We start from the raw sequence: 27,048 nt of genomic DNA on the forward strand, positions 1-27,048 counted from the left end.
TGATGTTTTTATCAGCTGTCTGGACTCTCGTTCTGACGGCACCCATTCACTGCAGAGGATCCATTGGTGAGCAAGTGATATAATGTTAAAATTCTTGGAATGAGATGTCAAAATAGATATATTGCACCAGGTTATCCAAAATGCCATTGGTTCTTGCAAATAAATACTTGATTTATGATCTGTTCTGCACACAAATCTACTCTATGACTTCATGAGACTTTTATTGACAACTTGTGTGGTGCTTTTGCTGTATTTTCATTGGCGGTCTAAATCCCCATTCACTTTAATTGTGTTGTAAATGCAGCTTGGTCTTTTTTCAACAGCCAAGACGAATATAATACAGCTTTGGAACCACTTGAGGATGAGTAAATGATGACAAAATGTTCATTTTCGGCCTTAAATAAATAATCCTGTTAATAGCAATGGTTAAATTAAATTTCAAAGCACATACTGTTAGAAATTACATCTTGACAAAAACCCAACTTGACAATGGCTCTGGCTATTATTATGAAAATAGTTCCAGGCTAAATGAATAACTGTGATGTGGCAAGATAGATAGTCACATGAGAAAATGAGTTCACATTAATGAATAAAATTCCCTTTATTTGGGATGGCAGAGCATATTGCTCTGAGCTAACTAACAGCGTGTGACTGGGCAAAGATTTTGAAATGAAGCATTCGTTAGTGGATTATGCAGATGTCTTCCTCAGCATTCACTAAAGGAGTACGCTTTTAAAGGAATCGTTACCAACAAATGACAGTTGTGTCATTATTTACTCACCATCATGTTATTTCACGAACCTGTATGCTGTAATTGTGAAGAATCTACACTGATTGTTTTATTTTTATTTTTTTCTGTACAACAATGTGGAATACAGATATCAGGCTCTGAAAGGACAAAAAAGTACCAAGTGCACCAAAGTACCAAAGTACAAGTTTGTACATTATGTTGAAAGTCTTATGAAAATCATATAATAGCTTGAAGACTGAAATATTTAAGATGAGTATGTTCTTCTCCACTAAAAGCCTTAAAGTTTAAGATTGCATTCGGATTAAAAAAACAAAACAAAAATGCACAATGCATTTTTTTTTTCTTCTAATAGCAGGTTTGTTGTCATTGACATAACTAAGCATACTGTGCCAGTTCATACACTACAGTTCAGAAGTTTCGGGTCAGTAAGATTATTATTATTATTATTATTATTATTATTATTATTATTATTATTATTATTATTATTATTTATAAATTCACACTTTTATTTAGCATGGATGCATTAAATTCATTAAAAGTGACAATATATAATGTTACAAAAGATTTCAAACAAATGCTGTTCTTCTAAACTTTCTATTCAAGGAATCGTGAAAAAATTTTTTTTCAAAAAAACTGATAATAAAGCAATGTTTTTTTTAATGATTTCTGAAGGATCGTGTGACACTGAAGACTTGAGTAATGATGCTAAAAATTCAGCTTTGCATCACAGCAATAAAAAACATTTGAAATATATATTAAAATGCTTAACTGTTATTTTAATTAAGTGGCATTTTTGTCTTCATAGCACTCCAAGTATGGATGTGTAATATTTAAAAAATCTTTGCTTTGGCTATTTTCGGCAGGACAACATCATAACAAGTAGTGCTTGTTTTCTCTTTTTTTATGGTGAGCTCAAAGCCATAACCTTATGCACTCAGAATTCTGGATTTAGTTAAAAAGCAAAGCTACATAGTGCAATATCTGGTCAGAAACTACTGCGCTTACATTTTTACAGATTCATCCACTGATTGGCTTTCTGTCTCTCATGCTGTTTCAAGCGAGACTTCATTTCATTTCCCAATGTTTCATTTAATGGAAACATTTCTTTGTACCTGCAGGATGCCAAAGGCGAGACTACACTTTAGGCAGGCCTGTTCTCTTTTGTTCACCCTTTCTTCCCTTGTTCCTCACACACATGTAACAATATGAATTATTGATTCAGAACATGGGCAGACTTTCCTCTGACAGAATGAACATCGTGCTGTGTCTTTGCATTGTGCCCGTTGGTTTTTAATGCTGAATAAATGCTGTGCTCACCCATATCCACTGTGGCAGAGGGTCCACCTCCTCATGTGCCTTCATGTCATGACGGAATGATTGTATTTATGAGATGAGCGCACATGAACGCCACCAAAATGTCGTGTGTAATTTTTGTAAGCTTTGACTCTGCTGGGTTCAGTTGGAGAGTCGTGTTGGAAGCAAATTGATGTGAATATGTTTGAATAGTTTGTGTGGATTTTCTGCACAGTTGAAGAAGAATATTAATTATTTCTCTAATTTATTAGCTTTTTTTAGACAGGTTTGCATGACCAAACTACATTTCCCATCATTCTTTGTGACATGAGTAGTGGTGGTTAAAGTTCACCTAATGTAATATTACTTTAATAAGAGCTTATTTTTGATTCCCACTTGAGTAAAGGTACAAAACTCACTGTTAAATACTTACAGATTAAAAAGTACTGAATTATTAAGACTATAGATTGCCTCATACAGATTTTTTTTTTTTTAAATTTTTTTTTATATTTTGGCATATGCAAAAATGACCAAAAAATTTTGTGCTAAAATTAAAATATTTGAGTACATATTTACATAGATATATTTGAAAAAAAAAATATGATATTTAAAAAAAAATGTATTGTTTTCAGTTTAAACATTTAATTCATACAATATATATATAAAAAATAATTTTACATTTACCCATAATGTATTTTCATATTGAACGGTTTAGTAACCGTTTTTTAGTAGTAACCGTTTTTTGTCATTTTTAGTAGTTTTCTTTTATTCATTTTTATTTCAGTTTTAGTTATTTTAGTACATTAAGCATAACTAAATGAAAAAGAGAAATGTTCAAGAAAAATGCATTTTTTTACACATTTCTTTTAATGATAGTTAACGTTTATTTTATTTCAAATAATGGAAATGAATATTCATGAACCAAGCTGCATCTGGCACAGACACAGACAGAAAGTAAACTTCCTGAGAAGAATATATGTGAACAACAGAAGAGAATAAAAGTCAGTTTTTACACACACACACACACACAAACACACACACTCACACACACAGAAATGTGTTTTTATATTGGCAGTCGCACCAGCATTTTTCCGGCTGAAATATTAAACTTTTATGAGAAAAACGAGTGACTGAGACTTTCAAACAGACAGATAGATAGATATAGTGTGATTTATGTTTAGTTTATATACTTCATCATATTTACTAAATTAATTTCCCAGAATGTATTATCTGGGTTGAATTTCTTTGAATTCAAATTTCAATGGACCTTCCTGTAAAATGTGGCCAATTCAATTTAAATTCAAGCTTATGAATTAAAAGGCAGTCAATTCTGTTCTGATTTATTCTGATTTATATATACAGTATATATATATATATATATGTGTGTGTGTGTGTGTGTGTGCGTGTGTGTGTGCGTGTGCGTGTGTGTGTGTGTGTGTGTTTACTAAGATAATGAGTGGCTGGCTATGCGTTTCAGGATTTAAAGCCTCTGTGCACAGCCTGACCCACGCTTTCTGTTTGCATGCTCCCACTTGGACAGTTCAGACCCTTGAATTGTATTTGTTTTTAAAAATAGGAAGCTTTTCGTGTCTCTGGCTCTTCTTCCAGACACATCTTCTACTGTAAACTGTGAGTCAACTTTTGAACGATTACAGATGCACCATATATTGATTATACAAAACTGACATCTGCGGTTCCCCCAAAGCCAGAGGTCACACGAGGCCATGCAATTCATTTTCAGTGCTGTTGTTTTTGCAGTTCTGCTCCAGTGCTACTGCCTCATATGTTCTGTCATATGAAATATGCAACAGGCATACCACGGTGCCAGAGTGTCCAGAGGCCAATGCACTGGTATCTAGAGATCTACCACAAAAATAACAACACTGACTGGTATTGATTTACATGAATGATCACACTGATTTCACTAGTTCACGCTTACATATAATTAGCTGAGGTATGGTATGCGTATTTGGCGTGCTGTCCGGGGAAGGGCTCCGAGCTCGGGAATTGCCCGAAGCTAGAGTACCCCCCCTTCCCCGTATATTGTAAAGTGAACTTGAAGTGAGGAGATGGGGTGGAGGAGGGATGCTGATAAACCATCAATGGATAGAGGTAAGTCAGCGATATTTATACTGTGGGATTGATTACTTGATTGTGGTCCACCTGTGATGATTAGGCTAAGTATCTGACGCGCTCCTCCCGAATCTTCATAGATAATTACATTTCACTAGTTCACGCTTACATATAATTAGCTGAGGTATGGTATGCGTATTTGGCGTGCTGTCCGGGGAAGGGCTCCGAGCTCGGGAATTGCCCGAAGCTAGAGTACCCCCCAAAAAGGCAAATGTACAGGAGGACAGCCGCCAGTTTAAAGAATGCCCCCCAAAAAGCAGAGTACTGGCGGGGGCTGATTTGGTTTCTGAGAAGTTATCTCGTTGGCAGGCTGGAAGGGCCTACGTACTCCGGAGGGAGCGACTTGGGCGTTGAGAGAGTAGGCCCTACCAGCTGCAGCTAGTGAACTACGTGGTAGTTGGCGCCCGGTCGGTAGGGCTCGGGCCGATGCTCAACTGGAGTTTTTTGGCGTTGGATCGGTGAGCCCTGCCGGCCGATGAGGAGGAGCGGCGTGGTTGTGGTGCCCGACCGGGAGGACCCGAGTTGCCTCGACCGGAATAGGTCACGGTGTCGGCGTACGGGCCCTACTGGCTGATAGCCCCTGCTATTCAGTGGGTGAAGGGCCTAACGCTGACCGAGAGGGCCCATGAAGCCTCCGACAGGAGATTGAGACTCAGGATGACGGACGTCTGGGTCCTCTCGGTTAGGCAGATAAAAAGCTTTTGGGCCAGCCGACAAGGAGGACTCTGGCAACATCCGAAGGGAGATCCCGACTCACGGCATCGGCTGGATGAGATTCACTTGCGGCTGGCAAGCATAGGCCCGTCCGGGAGACTCTCGCCAGACGTCTGAAGGGAGCGCACGCGACAGACGGGTAAGCCTCGGCGGACGGGGAGGGTTGGAAAGGAAAACCCGACTGGGAGGACTCTCGCAGCATCCGATGGGGCCTCAAACTCAGAACATCGAACGGGTAAGCCTCGCCAGACGGGGTTAAAAGATGTGAGAGTAGCTGAGGGTAGCTTTTTTTTTTTTTTTTTTTTTGCAGGATTTGGCGAGAGGACGAGACTCGTGGCGTCGGACGGTTAAGCCTCGCCTACCGTCAAATGGAAAGGTAAGTTGTGTGGCCGAGAGACTGTTGCCGACGTTCGAAGGGAGCACACACATCGAACGGGTAAGCCTCGCCGACCGTAGGGTGGAAACGTAAAGCAAGTCTGACCAGGAGGCTCTCGCCAGCGTCCGAAGGGAGCACACACATCGAACGGGTAAGCCTCGCTGACCATAGAAAAGGAAAAGGTAAGGTTGTCTAACCGGGAGGCTCTCGCCGGCGTCCGAAGGGAGCACGCGCATCGAACGGGTAAGCCTCTCCGGATGGCGGACAGAAAAGGTAACGATAGGTGGCCAGGAGGCTCTTGCCAGCGTCCGGCGGGGACAAACTGGGTGAGCCTCGCAGGCCGTAGGTTGGAAAAGGTAAGTTTGCGTGGTCGTTAGGCTGTAGTCGGCGTTTAAGGGAGTTTGCTACTCCTGGCAAGAGACGGTTTAGCCTTGGTGACCATAGGAAGGAAGGAGAGTTTATTGTGTGTTAGGTACTTGCAGCATTTAAGCAGCTTGCTTGTAGGTTAGTAACCTGAAACACACAGTAGGGTCGTGGTTGGCTGGCCAGGAGGCTGTCGCCGGCGTCCGATGGGAGCACTCACATCGGACGGGTAAGCCTCGCTGGCCAAGGGTGGAAAAGGTCAGGTTGTCTAGCCAGGAGGCTCGGACCGACGTCCGATAGGAGCTTAGCTCCAGGAATCGAACGGGTAAACCTCTCTGGCTGAAGGACGGAAAAGGTTGTCCGGCCGGGAGGCTCTTACCTTCGTCCGACAGGAGCTTAGCTCCCGGATAGAACGGTTAAGCCTCGCTGGCCAAAGGACGGAAAAGGTAAGGTTGTCTAGCCGGGAAGCTCTCGCCTACGTTAGATGGGAGCCTTAACTCCATGCGTTGGGCGGGTAAACTTCTCCGTACGAAAGACAGAAATGGAAAAGCAGGTAGCCAGGGGCTTTCACCTACGTCCGAAGGGAGTGTGAGCTCCAGGCAACGAACGGGTAAGCCTTGTTGGCCGCAGAATGGAAAAGGTGAGGTTGTCTGGCCGGGAGGCTCTCGTCAGCATCCGATGGGAGCTCAAGCTCTTGGCATCGAAGAGAGAAGCCTTGCCGGCCATAGGATTGAAAAAAGGTAAGGTTATCTGGTCGGGAGGCTATGGCCAGCATCCGGTGTCTTTTTATTTATTATTTATTTATTTATTTATTTTCTATATTTATTTGTATTTTCATTTATTATATTTATTAAAATTGCGACACCAGATGGGTAGTCACTCCAGCCATCGGAGGGAAAATTGAGATTGTTTTATCTGCGAAGAGCCCGTTAGTGTTCGGCGAAAGCGTAACTTGCGGTATTGAATGGGTACATCTTGCCATCGAAGGGAAAATTTATTTGGGCTGCAATGTACTCATTGGTGTTCGATAGGTAAATGTCGCTTTTTTTTTTTTTTTTTTTTTTTTTTTTTTTTTTTTTAATCGGGTAAGCTTCGCTGGTGGTTGGATGGAAAGTCCAAGATTGATTAAGTGGGAAAGCATCTGGCAGGATTTGGATATTTGCGTTGTCAAACGAGTAAGCTTTGCTGATAGTTGAATGGAGAAGGCAAAGGTTGGTTCAACCGGGAGCCCTCTTGCAGCGCCTGGCAGGGAGTTTGATACTAAGGATGATTTATAATGGTTGGATGGAGAAGGCAAAGGTTGGTTCAACCGGGAGCCCTCTTGCAGCGCCTGGCAGGGAGTTCGATACTAAGGATGATTTATTTGTCTACGAGGGTAGACGCTGTGAGGCTTACTTGGATAATTGTTTAGCACATCCAATGAGCTGCTTCCGATAATGAGTCCGAAAAAATCTTGGTGCAGTCATAGTATCCGAAATTAAGCGTGCAAAAATAAATTAGATTTCCTGTGCCAGTGTACCCCAAATGGGTGCCATGTATCGGCGATGTGGTCATTGTCAGCACGTGAGATCGATGGTACATATCGACGATGTAATCGTGCATGGGTGGAGTAAGAGAAAGATTCTTTATACTGTCTGAGCTTACTATTTACCATTTTGACCATGCAGGTGCACGAAAAGAGCCTATGGAATCGCCCATAATCAAAAAAAATATATATATATACACTTTCGGAAGTACTGATACACTGGTATTAAGTATAAATACTATATTTAAATACTGCTAGTTCATGTAGTCGGCACTACGATCATCTCGCTTGTCCAATGATTTTTTTTTTTTTTTTTTTTTTTACCTACGGGCTCACATCGTCCTTTGAGGGCACGGGCGAGCGGGAAATGCAGTGCTGAGATGGGATAACGGAGCGGTTTGATTAATTAAGGTAGGCCGAATTAAGGTAGGCCGCCTAATGATTATTATAAAAAACGTTGGTTGGAGAATGGGCCTAATATCGTCTTGGCTATTGTCGATACATGATGCCATCTCCGCAACCTCAGATGCATGGCATGCCTTTAGGCGGAGGTGATGTGTGGTATTTTTTTTTTTTTTTTTTTTTTTTTATATATATTTAAGTGTAGGAAAGGCTCCTGCGGGAGCAGACGCTGCAACAGCAGTGGGGAGAACGGGAAAGGCTCCTGCGGGAGCAGACACTGCTACGGCAGTGTGGAGGTACAGGAAAGGCTCCTGCGGGAGCAGACACTGCGCGGCAGTGAGGAGGTGTAGGAAGGCTCCTGCGGGAGCAGACACTGCACAGCAGGGAGAAGGTGTAGGAAGGCTCCTGCGGGAGCAGACACTGCACAGCAGGGAGGAGGTATAGGAAGGGCTCCTGCGGGAGCAGACACTGCTGCGGCAGTGGGGAGAACGGGAAAGGCTCCTGCGGGAGCAGACACTGCTGCGGCAGTGGGGAGATACGGGAAAGGCTCCTGCGGGAGCAGACACTGCTGCGGCAGTGGGGAGATACGGAAAAGGCTCCTGCGGGAGCAGACGCTGCAGCGGCAGTGGGGAGATACGGGAAAGGCTCCTACGGGAGCAGACACTGCAGCGGCGGTGGGGAGATACAGGAAAGGCTCCTGCGGGAGCAGACACTCCAGCGGCGGTGGGGAGGTACAAGAAAGGCTCCTGCAGGAGCAGACACTGCAGCGGCGGTGGGGAGGTACAGGAAAGGCCCCTGCGGGAGCAGACACTGCTGCGGCAGTGAGGAGGTACATGAAAGGCTACTTGCTTCGGCTGCTGTAGATGTTGGCTGTGGGAAGAGTAAAAAGTGTTAGTAATATTTGATGGGGCAAGCTAAAAATGGATGGGTAGCCTACTGTGTTACCAGCTTAGCAATTTGTTGCCTGATTTGACGATTCCTCAGGCCTTGTCCACCTTATTATGTTCCTGTTGGAAAAGCATCTTTCCTCTCATTTGGCCTCCGGGCTCTTTAGACGGACTCCCGAGTGGATACGTTTGGAACGCTGTTTTCACGTTGTATTATGGACTGTGGAAACAGAGGCTTTTGGAAACGATTGAGCATGTTTAGTCTTGTAAGGCGTTGTACCGAAAGACATGATTATAGCAGTAACGTTAACCCCTTACAAGATACCCCCCATTTTTGGCATGGAGGCAGAAATTATATACCCAAAATAAAGATGTTTCTGTTCATGATTCTTTCTGACTAGATCCATGATCAACATTTGTCCACGAGCTAACACTTTGACGTTTACCGTTCAGGAATAGGAATAGTTTTCCTGACATGATGGAAAATTAATCACTGGAATTATGTTTTATCGAAATATTGGTCAGATATAAAAGCCAAAGTCTTTGGACTTCAATTGATGCGCGGCTTATCCAGATCAAGTAAGAGAGTGATGTTTAATGTGCTGTGAAAACGAAACATAGACTGGGGCCGTTGGCGATGCTTGCAGCAAATGGGTTAACGGCAGTTATGTGCTATTTGCTTCCAAGTGGTTTCTAAAGAGACTTACTTTCCGGTTTTCCGTATTACGGTCCTTAAAAGGCGATGGTAATTTTACTCATGCTTGCTATCCTGCATCAAAACACGAGGGCAGATGCGTTTTAGATTAGTTTTGAGTGATCACGCCAGTGAATGGTAAAATAGGTCCCTAAATGATTTGGTCCTACCAGAAGACTTGCATGCAAATGAAAATTTTTAAATTAAATTAAGCATTTAGCAGGCGCTTTTATCCAGAGACTTTTTTTTTTTTTTTTTTTTTTTGAACTTATGTCTGTATCATTTCGGCGAGGTTTAAACGTGCGCGGTAAGGCGAATGTAACAATAATAATAATAATAATAATGCATTTTATTTGTAGGAACAAACGCCAAAAGCAATACAATAATTCATTAAAGACAGACGGTCTTGAATAAATGTGACTTAATCAACAAAAATCGCCCAACATAGGTGCATGCAGAAGAAGTACATACCATAGCGTAGGGGCTTTATATGAAAAGGCTCTTTCCCCCATGGTCTTTAGCTCACATTATGGCTGGTGAAGTGAAGAGTTAGTAGAGCGAAGAGAGCGTGATGGAATATCAGGACTGATGAGTTCACAAAAATACTCAGGTGCAGTCCCATGAAGTGCCTAGTATGTTAAGATAAGAATTTTAAAATCAATTCTCATGTTTACGGGAAGCCCGTGTAATTGTGAAAGAACCGGTGTCATGTGTTCGCGAGGAGAAGTACAAGCGTGCGGCAGAATTTGTATACTGAAGCTTGCTCAACGATTTAGCTGGAAGGCCTGAGAACGAGGCATTACAATAATCTAACCTAATGCCTTTGGCTTCGTGGTTAAAAAGTGGCATCATCATCCGACGGAACGGTGTATCTGTAGTCCAAATCTATGCGGAATCCACACCCCGGATCAGCGGGTGGCGGTAATGCACCTTTACGTTGGTTTGCCAAAACCTCCGTAAAACACTACTAGAAGAAGACGGAACAAAACTTTAGCCGCAAGACTGCTTTTAGATGCAACACTTTGAATGCAAACTGCCGTAAAAATCCAATGAAGAAAAAGAAGAACCTGTTTTTTAGCGTCTTCGCCTGGAAATGTATTAGTCTGCGCGCCGCTAGAGGAAGCGGCCTCAAACTGCCACTCGGCCGGAACGCCGTCGTGAAAGGCTGAATTGAATTGTGCATTCAAGTCTAAATTTGTTTGCTAAATTTGTGATGTGATACTGAAATCCACAATGAATGTGTTTGTTGTCTGGTGCTGTAATTTTAGAGGATGTGCTGGTCTCTTAGATAGACTATTTGTCACGAGCAAGAAGTGCAGAATTGTCTTGATGACTTATCTGCGGCTGTAGGTTTGATGTTTTATGACCTTCATATTGAGGAATGAAGTACTTCAAGTGAACTTGTTTTTATTTGATAGTTGCCAGTGTTCAGTTAAAGGCTGTTATGCTGAAAGAGCTTAAGGGCAAGCTCTTAAAATAACCACTCACTGCTCTATGAAGACTTGATGTCATCACTTATTTGATGCAGAAAGGTGATTTTAACTTTAGCTTGCAAAATTTGCAAACACGATTGCCAGTGGGAGGCTTATTTTGTTAGATTTCTTTAGTGTTCCTTCTAAAGATTTCTTACAAATCTCACATTTCTTATACACCAAACACTGAGTTAAAAAGCACTAAAAAGCATACTATCAGACTGTTGCAGTATACAGTAAGGAAATATGGATTACTGTTAAAACCATATAGTTAACTAGAACCAAAGCTAAAATGTGTTAGCCTACATGAAGTAAAATAAACATTAAATTTTTTTATTTCAGCTATAGTTAAGGCAAAATTTCCCTTTTATTTTTTTGTTTAACTAATAACAAATACTAAAACTTAAAAAAAGAAAGAAGAAGAAAAAATAGCTACATAATTTTTTTTTTTTCAAAAAATGAATAAAAACGATTAAAAATACAATTATAGAATACCTCTGAAAGCAATTTTCCTCCATGGAATAAATATACAATTTCAAGCAATTCTGAGTTTACATCTTAAAATTCTGACATGATTATGAGATATAAATTGGCTTTATGATAACTCTGTAGTGTTTATTGTGATATATATTTATGTGTGAAACATATAAAGCAATGCAATGCCATAATGATTGAGAGATGGACAAATAAATATTGGTCAAAAGCCTTATATTTGAATTGAATAGAATTTAATGTGACTTTTTAAAATAAGTTTTATTTATTTTTTTCTAAATAATTATGTATGATTCATCGAATAAGATTAAGTTAACTTTAACATTTCCATTATATAAATATTAGTAAGAATTTCACAGCAAAAAGACTTGAATATTCCTGAATATTTTACAGTTAAATAAATTAATATTTAATTTTAATAATGAATAATTTATCAATATACATTTTTTTTATTTTGAAAAGCCTTAGTGTATTTACATGATCGATCGACTACAAGAGCACACATGAACAAACATTTTTAATCAGTCATAATCAGGCATAACAAACCTCTTTGGCATCCACAAAGGGTTCTATTGCAATTTCCCATCACCAAAAATTACATACTTTGCTCTTGAATCCTGCAAAATACCAGTTTATGGTGACAGGATACATGTAAAAAATGTGCCAAAGGGGTCTGTGTTGGTTTTGTTTAGTACTATGTCCCAGTACTTTAATATTCTCGCTACAAACTCAGAATGATGCACTGTCCCATTACAAAAAAGTACATACTTTACTTTTAGTGCAGGGCATAAGTAGGCGAACTGGGCCGCAGCCTGCAGTCTCTCCAGCTGCCTTCCTCCATCATGGAGACTAGAGCCATTACTGCTCTAAATGATGATGTGCTCGCAGCACTGCGGCCCCGCTGGTGCAGATCCTTTTCGAGAGGGTGGGGAGTGGAAGGGCTGTCAGGGTACAGCTTGCCTTCAGAACCACTGTGCAAAATGCTGCACGAGAATCGCTCTCACACTCGGTGACTGCGGGTGTCGAGTGACATGCCAAAACAGATTAATGCATGTGGATGTGTGTGACAGTAATTGTGCATGTGCATGCATGTATTTAAGTGACAAGGTTGCAGTTTTGCATTAGTTACACATGTTTGTGTGTGATCATTAAGTGGGCAAGAGGAAGGCAACTGCTAGATAATGTTCCCAAATGTGCATGCATGCATTTGTGTGTTTACACGTGCATATGCATGGCACTGCCAGTTTACACAACAGTCTTGGCGCAGGGCCTAGCCAGGTGGGACTGTGCACGCTTCAAGTGCGTCCTCATTTCAGCATCATTCCTCTTGCTCAGACTGATGGCAGTTTTCTGCTGGTCTGTTTATCCTGCCTTATCTCACCTGTCACAAAAAAACCTGCTTCCTGCCTGTCACCTTTATTCCTAAATGTCAACATGAAATCAAAGTTCGGCCGGTTTACTTTCATGAAAGTATTATTTTTTGACTGATATTGGAGATTGTTTTTTCAAATAACAATATGACATTAGATATGTAATTGTGCATGCTCATTTCACCTATTTTGCCATCATCTAATGCTTTCGTAAAGTTAGTCTTTAAAAACAATAATAATTTAATAACACCTAGAATTGTAATCTTCAGCGAACCTCAAAATACATATTCATTTTTCATACTGCACGCTATAATGTTGTGAAGCCTAAATATATATATTTTTTTATTATTTAAAGGAGAAACACTGACACAAATTATTATTATTATACTGTACAATACAGTCAATCGACAAAAACTAGCAAAAAATTAAAGGTGTAGTACAGAGAGAAATGCATGAGGGCCTGATGAGCGAGTATATAACAGTATTTCTAAATAGAAGACTGCTATGAATCTTTGGATCATTCATTCGTCGAAATTCATTTAAAAACACTGAATCATTTAGGAACAAGTAACTCTTTGAGAGTGGTTCTTTAAACCATTCACTCATCTGATTCATTCAGTAACATAGATTAATTGAGGAACACTTATTTAGTAGTGATTCATTAAATAATGATTAATTTTATTAGTTCAAAAACACAGATTAATTCGGGAACATTTTTCATGAGTCTTTCATTAATTCATTAAAAAAAAAAACATTTGATTCGCTGTGAAGCATTAATTTATTACAGATTTATTAAATAATCCATTTAACAGATGAATTGAGGAATATTCATTTTTGAGTGATTTGTTCGAAAGCACAATTTTATTTAGGAACAAAACAAACAAGTTTTTATGAGCAATTTATTTAATCTTTCCCACATCTGATTCATGATTCATAATGCCACTATGTGTATGGCTCTAGCATGCTCAATGATTCATTTTTAATTTATTTGTATAAGCAATACACACTCGCTGTCATGCTGCTGGTCCAACGCTATCTCACGACCAATTCGTACGTATTTTAAGAGGTGGCTTATTCGTACGAATTTGTACGACCTCACTCGTACGACCCCAGTGACGGTTAGGTTTAGGGGCGGGGTTTGGTGTAGGTCATTCGTACAAATTCAAACGAATTGTGCAAATCGTAAAATACGTATGATTTGGCAACAATCGTATGAATTTGTACGAGTGTGATATGTCGTATGGCTTCAGAAGACTTGGAATGCAACATGACATGTTTGTAACGCTTTTATACCGCTTGTTTATGGTTGGTTTTTGCAATTAATTCCTATGACTGTACTTTTATTTGCCTGTTACATGTTTTACTGTATATTGTTCAGAAGTTGGTAGGTTTAGGGTAGGGGTGGGGTTACGTGCTCCAAAGTATATATTTATATACAATTAATTTTATTTAATACAAATTTAAACCAATAAATTAAGACAAACAACTGAAAACACCTGTGCTTTGAAAAATTATGCTAAAGAGGTACCTCGAACTTCAAAAAGCGAGGCGAAGGTGTACTGACCAAGCATCAATACAGGAAAAGTTGGGAGTGAGACTGTGTTGCGTAGATTCTAGCAACCATCGTAATGCCATTCATCGTCTTCATTATCATCTCTCTTAAACTGATTTCAAATGACTTTGACAGTCGCAGGCATAAAAACCACACAGGAATGTGTGCAAATGTCAGGAGTAATAATGTCCTCTCCGTGTGGCTTAGCAAAGGTCAAGATCTGGTTTCTCTTCGGCCAAACATCCTCGCAGCAATTCATTGTGGTCATGCAAGCATCCGATTCCTTCTCCCTCGGAGTGATGGCATCAGTAGGGAGCTTGATTCGTGCCCGAGGATGAACAGGGGCTGAACTGACACACAAAAAAGTGGCCTTTGAGAGGTGTTTAGTTGCATACTTGTCCCTTTGGCATTTTGCAGAGCTTGTTTGCTACGATTCAAAACAAGTAGCAAATGCAGTCAGTCAGATTAGCCAGGGGAAAAATAAGGCTCGTTACATAATCCAGCAATGCACCTTTTCACAGAGAAAGAGATTACATTAGTGTTGCAGCCATGACAGGGTGGAGGAAGAAAGAACACATAATGTTTGATGTACGAATGTAGTCTCCATATGAACAGTGTGTGTGGGCTCTGGGTTTCTACATCAGCTTTCACCGCTGAAGGAGCCGTTGATGCTGACAAACCTAAGCAGCAGTAACTGTGTGTGCATATTAAAGAAATTGAAGATCTTTTTTAACATCTTAATTGCTTCTCTTATGTCTGTAGCTTTTCAATTTTGTCTCCTGAGAAAAAGAGCTTGTTATCTCACCTGTGTCTACAGCTATGTTCAGATTTGCTAGTGGACAGCAAGGCAGCTCAAAAACCTAGTGAGTAAATAGTCCTTTTTAATAGGTTATTATTTTTGCTTTGTAGTATTGGATGGATGTTTTTTTTTTTTTTTTTGCTGCAATGCATTATGGGATTGCGTTTTCCTTAAATGGTAGGCTACTGTAAATCAGGTATTCCTAAAGCTTTTTGTCTGGTCTTGTTTTGTCGTGTACCAAGGCTGCATTTATTTAATCAAAAAATATAATGAAAACTGTAATATTGTGAAATAGTATTACAGTTTAAAATAACTGTTTTCTGTTTAAATATATTTAAAAATGTAATTTGTTCCTTTGATGCAAAGGAATCCTGTCAGAAATAATCATATTATGATGATTTGGTGCGAAATAAACATTTACTTATAAACATTATTGTTATTTCAATGTTTTACTAATATATTTGTCAATAATATATTCATTTATTTTTAAATTTGACATTTTTATGATTCAATTGATTGTATTTCTCCAAATCAATATTAGGAGCAACTTCCAAGACACAATTCATACTTAAAGCTACAGTCGGAAACTTTTGATGCTCTAGCAGTTAATAAACAGAACTGCTTGCGTCTTGTGGAAGAAAATTGTAGCCGGAGCTACTTCTCTCTGTTTATGTCTATGAAGAATCACAAAGGTACTGGGTAACTCCGCCGCGGTATCCCCGAAGCAATCTAAAATAGTCAGAATATAAACACTTATTATAGGTGCACCATAGTGATTCAGGACAAGCTAAAACCACGGTTTGGAAAATGGATTCATGGTGTACTCGCTTATTATATACAAGTTACGGACCTCAGCTCTGATTGGTTGTTTCTTAATGGGAGTGATGTATTTTCTGCAAATGGCAATAAGACCACTGGGAGGAGCCAGAGCTTGATTTTTTCACAGATTATCTGTCTCATATTCTACTCAGGACATAATGACAGGTTTAACAAATATGTCAAAAATATATTTTTACAAAAGTTACCTACTGCAGCTTTAAATGAAACATGATTAGTATCTGTGTGCTATCAGTATTAATTTTATAGTTCTCTAATTTTACAGAATATCTTTAAGTTGTTGTGTTTTTATTTGTTTTAAAGATTTTAAAGGAACAGCTGACCCAAAAATGTAAATTCTGTCATCACTTATGCATCCCATCACTTTAAAGAGAAACATCTGAAGCAAATGTGGTGCTTAATATAACTGAGAATTGTTCATTCTCAGCGAGTGAGACACACACAGTGCTGTGAGTGTTTGTCTGGTGTGTGTCGGTGTTTGTTAGTCTTGCTGCTGTTTGGTGCTGATCCCAGTAGGTGGTAAACTGGGGGAGGTGGGTGGAACTGCTGTTCATGAACTCTAGTGATTTTGAGTTCTCTCTCACACTCGCTTCACTGCTGGTTACCAGGATTCCACCAATACAAGAAATCATCTCACATTCGAGCTAGAAAAACACTGAAATGTATTAATATCACAAGATTGCATTACATGCACAAGGCCTGATGCAAAAGAAAAAACACTGCATATATCTCACAGGTTGCTCTTTCAAAGCAGGAGACTTAATTGAGTTATGAATCATTAAATCAGTTACGAATTTGCTCTGTCTGAGATAATTATTTTAAATGTGTTTTATTTCTTCTACATATCTAAGAAATAAAAATAGGGTAATGCCTTATTCTGCAATATGGTCAGTATACACTCCCTATATGAGGAGTATGCAATTTGCGTAGGGCACCAATTCACCATCCCTTTTGCTCAAAAAAATATTGTTCTATATTAATATTACCATCTACATATACAAATATATGTGTGTGCGTGTATATATATATACATATATATATATATATATATATATATATATATATATATATATATATATATATATACATACATACATACATATATATACATACATACATACATACATACATATATATATATATATATATATATATATATATATATATATATATATATATATATATATATATATATATATATATATATACACACGCAGCGCCTGCTTTCGCTCTCACCTCCTGTTTGCGGCTGAATAAAAATTATCAACATAATTAGTATTAGTAATATCTTGGAAAAAACATCAGCGCAGTCCGGCAAAGAGAAAAGAAAAATAAAAAAGCCCAAGATGAAGCCTGTGCATCACTTTCAGGTAGCTACTGTACGTTCAACTTCCTGTGAAACTTTTTTGACTTTTGACGTTAGTAACGTGTTTTCATGTCTGTAATAATTTCATACCAACAACAACACATTTGACTTAATATTTTTTTTGTTCAAAACTCGGTTGATTCAGATCGGCACTTCGGAGCCTGTTCACGACTCGGTTGATTCAGATCAGCACTTCGGAGCATGTTCACGACTCGGTTGATTCAGATCAGCACTTCGGAGCATGTTCACGACTCGGTTTATTCAGATCGGGACTTCAAAGCATGTTTGAGATTTTTTTAAATTCAGATCTGGACATCGAAGCAAGAAGTGTTTGTCAGTTAATTGGTGATAAATGAATATTTTGACTTTTTACCTGTCGATTCAGCATGTACATGGACCCACACACAAAGGTGGACACACTCTAGACGGGTGTGCCAGGTAGGGTGACCACCCGTCCCGCTAGCGCGTGCGCGCACACCATTTGAAGCCCAATACATGCGTCCTCAAAGAAAGTTGGTCGCTATATCTGGAGTCACCAACCCGTCGATCGCGGTCGACAAGTCGATCTTGGAAGCATTTTAAGTCGATCGCGAAGATTTTTCAAAATCTGAAAAAAATTAGGCGCGGGCCTCCTGTGCTAGTTGGGAGGTGCGAGTCTCCGCTGACTGCGCGCGCACCTCCCGAAACAGATGAGACATTTATACTTGACACAACTGTTTTAGACTGAAAACCAGACCATACAACTGATTTAGCATGGGTGCCAATGTGATGAGATGTACTAATATCTGTCTGCTCGGGCATGATTGTTTTAAGCCTGTAATTGATTGATTATTGAGGTAATAGGGATGTTCGGTTCACCACACACGGTTCGGCACGCGCTTCAACTTAAATCTGACAAAGCATCTGTAATATCATCTGTAACATGGCTTGCTATAAATGGCACGTAAAAAAAATACAGGGTTCAGCTAATAAATGTTTCTGTTGATGCATGCGCATTCTGGCTTCCCAGACATTACAAAAACATGTGGCCACCCCTAGGATGATTTGCAGTGGGTACTATTAATTTAAATGCAGAATGTAAATTCACAATAGTTTGAGAAGTGAAAAAAATGCAGCACCTGCTGCAGCCACAGTTTTGAGTCTCTGAGCAACATTAAAGTGCTTCGTTCCTGAATGAATCAACCATTTAAATGATTCGGTTCAATCGCAATGACTCACTTATTAACAGTGACTCGCTGCCACCTATTCGCGGTTTTAATTTCACATTTTATGGAACCTTTTCATTTTTTAAATAATTTCAAACATCAGTTTTCAATGTTTTATCTTTAAAATATCAAAATTTATTCATTTGTAACTGTAGGCTAAAGTATTCCATGTTCCACAGAGCTGCATTAAACAGTGTGTAAAAACATCTAAATGGCACTTCAGATGCAGCTTCTATTTTATTTGCATTGCAAAGATAAATTTAGTTTATAATAATTGCATTTGCTTGGTAGAACCCCGAATGCAAGTATTTGACCTAAAAGATGGTGCACACTTTTAGAAAACAATGGTGTAAAGGTAAAAATAAAATTTAAAAAATCAGGTGTCAGCACAATTAAACATAAGATATCAGCAAAATAACACTCAGCAAAATAGTCTAATTATCGTTATCGATAAAATCCTAGAACTCACAGAGATATAACTTTTTGTCTATATTGCAAACCCTTAATTTTTTTTCCTTTATTTTAATGTGCCACCCCAAAATTTACTGTGGCCTCATTTGGCCACCCCTGTTAAAATTTTCTGGGGGCGCCACTGACTACATTTTGACACGACCTGCAAATGAGCACTAGGAGTATGGTTGGACGGAAGCAGTGTGACAAAAATACTATTCCATAATTTTGCACAGTAATCTGACAATAAATGTGGCACACCCAGATTTTCATATGCACACCCAGAGTCTCTTTTCTGGCTACACTACTGATCACAACCCATACCAAAACTAACCAATATTATTAATATTTTATTTCTATGAAATAACAAATATAATATTCTAATAAGAATTATAATCAAACATCTCTTTTACAAGACTATTTCACAATATGACTATAGTTCAAATGATGTGATCTAGGGAGAATCTGATAATAAATATTGTATATTTTATAGTACATGCATGTTTCACGACAAGTCTCCATTTGTTCTCTCATTATTGTCATTACTGTCATGTCTAGCTCCCTGAACTTCTTATATGTATGTACTGTATGTATGTATGTATATGTATGTACACACACATGCCTCCAGCTGTTCGCTATACTCTCATTTCTGTCTCTAGCTTCTTAGATTTGTGAAGAAGACCCCATAATCAGCGTCTCAAACTCTGCTCAAATTTGCCAGGATATGAAAGTAGACAGCCTCAGCTAAAGTCTCCATTTGTTCTCTGTTTAATCTCACTGCTGTCTCTGAGAATCAACAGAGCGACTCAAGAGATCTCCTCTCTGATCTTTCTTCACCACGGGCTGTTTCTTTTAAAGAGGAAACGTCTCAGAAGGGAGTAATTGTGTGCTAACGAACACAGTCCGCCGAATTGAGGAGCTGAAAGAAAATGTGAAAGAGAAAAGAGACATTTGTACATTGAGCTTAGCCTAAGATCGCTGATGGTAACCATGGAAATAATTATAGAGCAGACAGACTGCTAGAGAGAAAGTAAAAAAATGAAAGAGAGAAGGGAGAGAAAGAAGAGTGCATCTTTGGATCTTGCTTTGAGTTTTAATAAAACTCTGCACTAGGTAGGCGGGTTTTAATCTGGCTTTGATCACGCATACTGATCTTTTAATTGAATGCACTATGCTCAGGCTCTTGAATGAGGGATATATATGAGCCACGTTCATTCTCTTGTGGTGTGGATCAGTAACGGCCTTCTTGAGGTGGATATTCAATCATAAGGAGGTATGAGGTGTCTTTGTGAGCATTAAGACTCCTCTCCGCTGGAGATGTGTCCGGCTCAGCTTCGCCTCGATGCTTTAACTTTAGCACTCGCTGTCTTGGGCTTGCAGGCCGGAAGCAGTCGTCATGGAAACACATGTCTTTATAACACGCTGATCATTTACACCGAGCAGTTTGTCTGAAAATGACCGTTCTCGATTAAATCAGTCAAAAAGCTCCTTTCATGCAATTTAGGTGTAATGTTACCAACCCTGTCAGCAATACAATACTACTTCTAAAAGATGATTAAATAAAGTTTAAGCAGATACAATATATTAATATATATATTTAAAAACAGAATGCTTCTGGTCAAAGGTTTGCGTTCAGTAAGGTGGGTTTTTTTTTTTTTTTTTTACAAATTCCTGCTCTTGTTCAGGAAGAATGCTTTTTAGATTTTATTCTTCAAAGAATCCTAAAAAAAATATATAATTTTTTTTTTACATTTATTGTTGCTTAGAAAGTATGTTCAAATAATTTTTTTTTTTTTAAAAGTAAAATTAAAATTGCTAAAAAAAACAAAAAACAATTGATGTATTTTCTATGATATAATGTAATATTTCAGTGCTTACTGTATGTATGTAGGAATATGTATATTTTAAATTTTAATGTTAAATTTATAAAATAAAAACTATAATATGTAACTATAAAATGTAAATTATATTTATATGCAATTATTTAAAAACTTTAATAAAACAAGTAAATTAGATTATAAGTTATAATCAACTAATTCAATATATTAGTGCATGTACAGTACAGAGACACTGTTATAATATATATATATATATATATATATATATATATATATATATATATATATATATAATTTCTGTGTGTGTTTGTGTTATATATTAAGAATAGTGCACCCAATAGTTTTAGGTAAAATTATTTTTCATACAGGTCATATAAGTTTGAAACAGCATGAGGATACATTTTTTAACCAGAAAAAAACAGATACTGTTTTAACCAGAACCTCTTAGCAACCAGTCCGAGACTCAGAACACCCTAGCAACCGCATAGCAACACACTGAAAACCTCAGAACACCTTGGCAACCACGTAATGCTCTGCCAACCACCCACAACACCCTTGTGGTCCAAATCAAATGTAAAAACCTTTTTTATCTTTTAGCTTTTAGAATTAAAAGCAAAGATAGCAGCGAAAGCTAACATGCAATGTTATATGTAGATGGTACTGTACGCGCACTCTCCGCGTTTAATCTGCATTGTCATTTGTCTTCAGTTTGTGTGGTTGTGTAATTACACACATTCCTCCCACATAACCCGCCTCTACAGAAGCCTCTCCACTCACCGGCTGCCTGCGAGCGTCACATCCAAACACACACACACACACACACACACACACCAGAGCTGTGTGTGAGAGAGAGTGAAAAAGACAGAGAGAAAGAGAGAGAGAGAGTTTGCCCCAGGCTTTTACATGAAGTTCTCTCCATCAAATCCCATCTCTCCCCCACCCCCCTGTCCAGCTCAGCCCCACTTCGCTCCTCTTGTCTCCTCGAGTGAGTGAGAGCGCAGTAAAGAAAAGGACAATTGCAGGAAAGGATGCATCGCCTTGCTGCTGGTATTCCTGTCTGCATGACTGGAAACGAGCAAACCGGAATACAGCAAGAAGGACTTCCAGCTTTTCCTCGTGCTAAGGATCTCCATATTGGAATTGGTTTCGGAAGTCCTCATGCAAATGACCCGTCCATTTGAATCGGAGCTTTGATGCGTCACTAAACGCGTCGTTTTGTGCACTCTGTGCGCTCGGAGGATTTACGCGTCGGTGTCACTGGCACAGAGCTGCGGAGAAGTCTGGCTCCGTCACACGCGCACACGCACACACACACACACACAAGTTTGCATTAGATGCCAGCATTTTACTGTCTATGGAAGTGTTAGCTTAGAATAAATACCTTAGTCATGTGTATGCATGCTCCGATAAGTTCTCTCGTAGAGCGTTTTAAACATAGATAGATAGATTGCAACGCTAAACGACACCCTAAAATAGCTAAAGTAAAACATGAGAGAGTTTCACCACAAATCTGGTGTTGGTAACCGCAGTAAAGGCAGAAGGGAAGCGGCTCGTCGGTTCAGGGTCGTTTGTAAAGGAGCCGGCGAGCATCGCCGGGACCCGGAGCTCTCCATCTGGCACTCTGCTGAGGAACAGCCGCTGTCGGGGCTGGAGAGAGTGACTGAGACGAGGTGGAGAAATGAGACGCAACAATTCTAACAGTTAAACACCCAGGATTTATACTAATATACGTATAGATTCCAATTTCTTGATTGTAAATATTCATTTTTAACAATTCTTACTATTCTTGTAGGTAAATACATTTAAATATCCAAGTAATAATCATAAATATAGTATTAGTGAAATATATGTACTCAACTAAGCAAACTACTATAATATATTTAGCATACATTTGATTGCAATAACCACAGGTAATGCATAAATAGCTTTTTAGAATTAGATTTACGACATATTAGGTCAAAATGTTGCCGAGTTGTACATTACTTCATATGCGATTACTTAAAGAAAGCCAGAATATATTTATTTAGTAGTCAGTAAGTCATATTTAACACATGATTACAACCAAACATGGTGTGGACATTCATCGTTCTGTTGACCTTTAAAGGAACTCTTGACCAGCATAGGGAAAGAACTCATTCACAAATTAAACAGAAGAAAGGGACTTAAGAAGTATGATCAGAGATGGACAGTTTGGACAATTCGTCTTTCTTGGTGGCTTGAGATTACTTTTGGAGCCTGGACGGGAATAATTAAGGAGGAGTAAGGGATTGTACCACCCCTTACAATTGCATTCTGGTGTAGGTAGGAATGATCTGCACATTACAGTTGGTTGTTACATAGGGTCACATCATTTATTTGGCCTATAGATTAAATGACAAATTCTCTTAAAAGGTGATTTTATTTAGAAGATAAAATTATACAAATGCATTAAAATTGTCAGGTTTATCAAATGAATGACCTCATAAAAACAGTCATCACCCTGATTGGCTTTTTGTGTTCATTGAAATTTACTACAAATCTTTTTACTGGACTACATTTTGATTATATGCAATGCTGCAGAGATCTTTATTCAGTTTATTCAAGCATATCTACTGTATTGTAGTCTGTCGAACCATTTGGAAGGTTGCTTTTCTGAAAAGAGTGTTACTGTAGGTTGCTATAAAAACACCCACTGCTGCAAGAGAAAAAACCTTGAAAATGACAAACGAAGAAAGAAAAGTCCTTTGGCAATTTGTCACCAGGATTTACAGCCATCACTTTTTTTTTTTTTTGCAGCTTCCAAAGATCTAAAAACACTATAATATATTCTTAGAAACCTTTTTTATTGAACATGAAGTGTGTAAGTTTTGTGCCACTAGAGGCATGAAATGAATTGGATAAATAATGACTGTCAGACAGGTTTCCCAAACACTCCCATTTGTGACCCTGGAGCACAAAACCTTAAGTCTTAAGTTGCTGAGGTTTTTCTTTTATGCCAAAAAATCATTAAGATATTAAGTAAATATCATGTTCCAAGAAGATATTTTGTACATTTCCTACCGTAAATATATAAAAACATAATTTTTATTTAGTAATATGCATTGCTAAGAATTCATCTGGACAACTTCAAATGCGATTTTCTCAGTTTTTAGATTTTTTTGCAACCTCAGATTCCAGATTTTCAAATAGTTATATCTCGGCCAAATACTCTCTCCCGGGCCCTCTCCGCCGCTCCTCGCAGTCGCTCCAAGGGAGGTGGACGCACTATAGGAGGCTAAATGGCCGCAGCCACTAGCTTCGGGGAGTGAGGTTTACCTGCACAGCACTACTCGCTGGCCTCCGTTACACATACATCAATGGAAAGATTATTTATTCAGCTTTCGGATGATGTATCAATCTCAATTTCAAACAATTGACACAACTTTGACTGGTTTTGTGGTCCAGGGTCACATTTGTCGAAAAACTGTTAGCCCCGCCTCCAAACTCTCACCATTGGTATTTGAACTTTTTTGCATAATTCAAATGTTGTTTTGAACATTCAGCATCCAGAACTGGAATTTTTCACTTTATTACTTAATTTAAAATAAATAACATATACAAAAAAAAAAAAAAACATATTTTATTTCACCCAATTGCCAAAGAAACATTTCTCATGTAGTTTAACTCTGTAGTTAAAAATAAAATGACTAAAACGTAAAAATTATTGATTAATATCAAATAAAAAATTAACGCTGTCGTTTACAGCACAGGTGGTGTTTAGTGATGCGCGGGTCGTCTCATAACCCGCGGACCCTGTGGGTAACCCGCGGGTCGGGGTGGGTAGAGAAATTGGCACTTTATTTGCAGGGCAGGTTGGGGCGGACGCGCGCTTAGATATACGCTATGGGTTTAATGCATTTGCGGACAATGTAATTACATGTAACTATCATATAACTGTATAATATAAGTGGGTTTTCATGTAAGAAAAAATCTGAACTGAAAATAACACTGGATTTAAAAATATGTAAACAAATTAATTAAACTGCCAATAAATGTCCAAACAGCAATGCTATTATAGCATTTATTGTTATATAACTTTATAGGCTATAGCAATCCAAGTAAACAATATACAGGTCCTTCTCAAACAATTGGCATATTGTGATAAATTTCATTATTTTCCATAATGTAATGATAAAAATTAAACTTTCATATATTTTAGATTCATTGCACAGCAACTGAAATATTTCAGGTCTTTTATTGTTTTAATACTGATGATTTTGGCATACAGCTCATGAAAATCTCAAAAAAATTGCATATTTCATCCGACCAATAAAAGAAAAGTGTTTTTAATACAAAAAAAGTCAACCTTCAAATAATTATGTTCATTTATGCACTCAATACTCAATACAATAAAAATGACTGCTTCATTACGGTGTGGCATGGAGGCAATCTGTGGCACTGATGAGGTGTTATGGAGGCCCAGGATGCTTCGATAGCGGCCTTAAGCTCATCCAGAGTGTTGGGTCTTGCGTCTCTCAACTTTCTCTTCACAGTATCCCACAGATTCTCTATGGGGTTCAGGTCAGGAGAGTTGGCAGCCCAATTGAGCACAGTAATACCATGGTCAGTAAACCATTTACCAGTGGTTTTGGCACTGTGAGCTAGAGTTGTTCCGATTCCGATACTAGTATCGGAAATATCTCCGATACCACAACAATTTCGGCATCGGCATCGGCGAGTACATGAACCCATATACCGATCCGATACCATTTTCTTAAAAAATACCTAGTTATGACCGCAAGCTTTGCCTAACTGCTGCACGGTTCTTCTTCGCTGCTCAAAATGCATTGAAAACACAGGAAGTTGTGCTGTGTTGCCACAAGCAACCCCTGTTTAGAGCAGCGAAGAAGAAATGAAAACGCGTTAGCAGCCCTTATCTATATATGACTGGATCACTCATCACATTCTAAACTGCCAAAAGACAGTGAAGCCGCTACTATATTATAGATCAGTGGTTAGCAGTATGTCTCTGTAGTACCGGTAGTTACAGACTCTCAAGTATATTCAGTACCGGCAGCTGCGTTCAGTCGCTTCCGTGTAAGTCAAAGCGCAGGGCTCCAGACAGTAGCCGAATATATACTAGTGTCTGTGAATATTAAACTGCAAAATACTATTTAAATATTACTCCCGCAAAATCTACATCTCTGTGGGTGACTGGCACAGATGCGCGAGAGCTCGCTGTTTTGTAGTCTCTGCTGTGTGTCATGAGGACACGAACGCATAAACCGTCACTTCATGAGAATTTACCGTTTCATTTGAGAATACTGTCATATCATAAACACAGACACTCAAAGATCTTCATGGCAGCCCATTAAAATAAATGTTTGGTTTACATGAGTAAATTGACAATATATAAAGCTACTGTTGTAGCCTACAGTAATAATAATACGTCTCTATAATAATAATAATTATGCCTAGATGGTTGCTTGTTTTTTACTTGTTTTGTTGTAAAGAGATTATCTGATTAATAGATCTTTTTTTATATTCCTAGACTTATTTGTTGCAGTTTTTTTATACAGTTATATTGTAAAACTTAAATACCTTTTTTAGTTTGCGGTGTTAGATTTTTGGCTGCATTTGAAGTTCTTTTTTGCATATGAAAATAAATAATACTGTCAAATTCATGTTAGATAATAAAAATACTGTAATAAATACAGTAGTTCACCATGTATTTGTTCATGTTTTATTGAGGGATCTGTCTGAAGCACACCATAAAAAGAATTCTAGCAATTTACACAGGGCTAGTAGTATATACAGCTGTATATACAGATACACACCCAGGTATCGGATCAGTACTCGGTATCGGCCGATACCCTGAGCCCAGGTATCGGAATCGGTATCGGGAAGAGAAAAAGGGTATCGGAACATCTCTACTGTGAGCAGGTGCCAGGTCGTGCTGAAAAACGAAATCTTCATCTCCATAAAGCTTTTCAGCAGATGGAAGCATGAAGTGCTCCAAAATCTCCTGATAGCTAGCTGCATTGACCCTGCCCTTGATAAAACACAGTGGACCAACACCAGCAGCTGACATGGCACCCCAGACCATCAATGACTGTGGGTACTTGACACTGGACTTCAGGTATTTTGGCATTTCCTTCTCCCAAGTCTTCCTCCAGACTCTGGCACCTTGATTTCCGAATGACATGCAAAATTTGCTTTCATCCGAAAAAAGTACTTTTGACCACTGAGCAACAGTCCAGTGCTGCTTCTCTGTAGCCCAGGTCAGGCGCTTCTGCCGCTGTTTCTGGTTCAAAAATGGCTTGACCTGGGGAATGCGGCACCTGTAGCCCATTTCCTGCACACGCCTGTGCACGGTGGCTCTGGATGTTTCTACTCCAGACTCAGTCCACTGCTTCCGCAGGTCCCCCAAGGTCTGGAATCGGTCCTTCTCCACAATCTTCCTCAGGGTCCGGTCACCTCTTCTCGTTGTGCAGAGTTAATTAGTTGATTCAGATGATTAGGTTAATAACTCCTTTAGAGAACCTTTTCATGATATGCTAATTTTTTGAGA

General features: G+C 38.8%; 1 protein-coding gene across 8 annotated transcripts in view; it reads left to right on the plus strand.

Annotated features, from left to right (window-relative positions):
* The window catches only part of LOC113059259 (ras/Rap GTPase-activating protein SynGAP-like), a 109,590-nt gene that overhangs the window by 35,170 nt on the left and 47,372 nt on the right, over window positions 1–27,048 (plus strand). Inside the window, exon 1 of one of the 8 annotated variants that reach the window (XM_026227633.1) lies at window positions 21,386–22,820. The exons of the other annotated variants lie outside the window; for them this stretch is intronic. The gene's annotated coding sequence lies outside the window, so the exon portion shown is untranslated. Of the gene's footprint in view, window positions 1–21,385; window positions 22,821–27,048 lie in introns of those variants that run through there. 8 annotated transcript variants of the gene reach the window in all.

Source organism: Carassius auratus, chromosome 41, assembly GCF_003368295.1.
Source record: "Carassius auratus strain Wakin chromosome 41, ASM336829v1, whole genome shotgun sequence".
In the NCBI taxonomy this organism is placed as follows: Eukaryota; Metazoa; Chordata; class Actinopteri; order Cypriniformes; family Cyprinidae; genus Carassius; species Carassius auratus.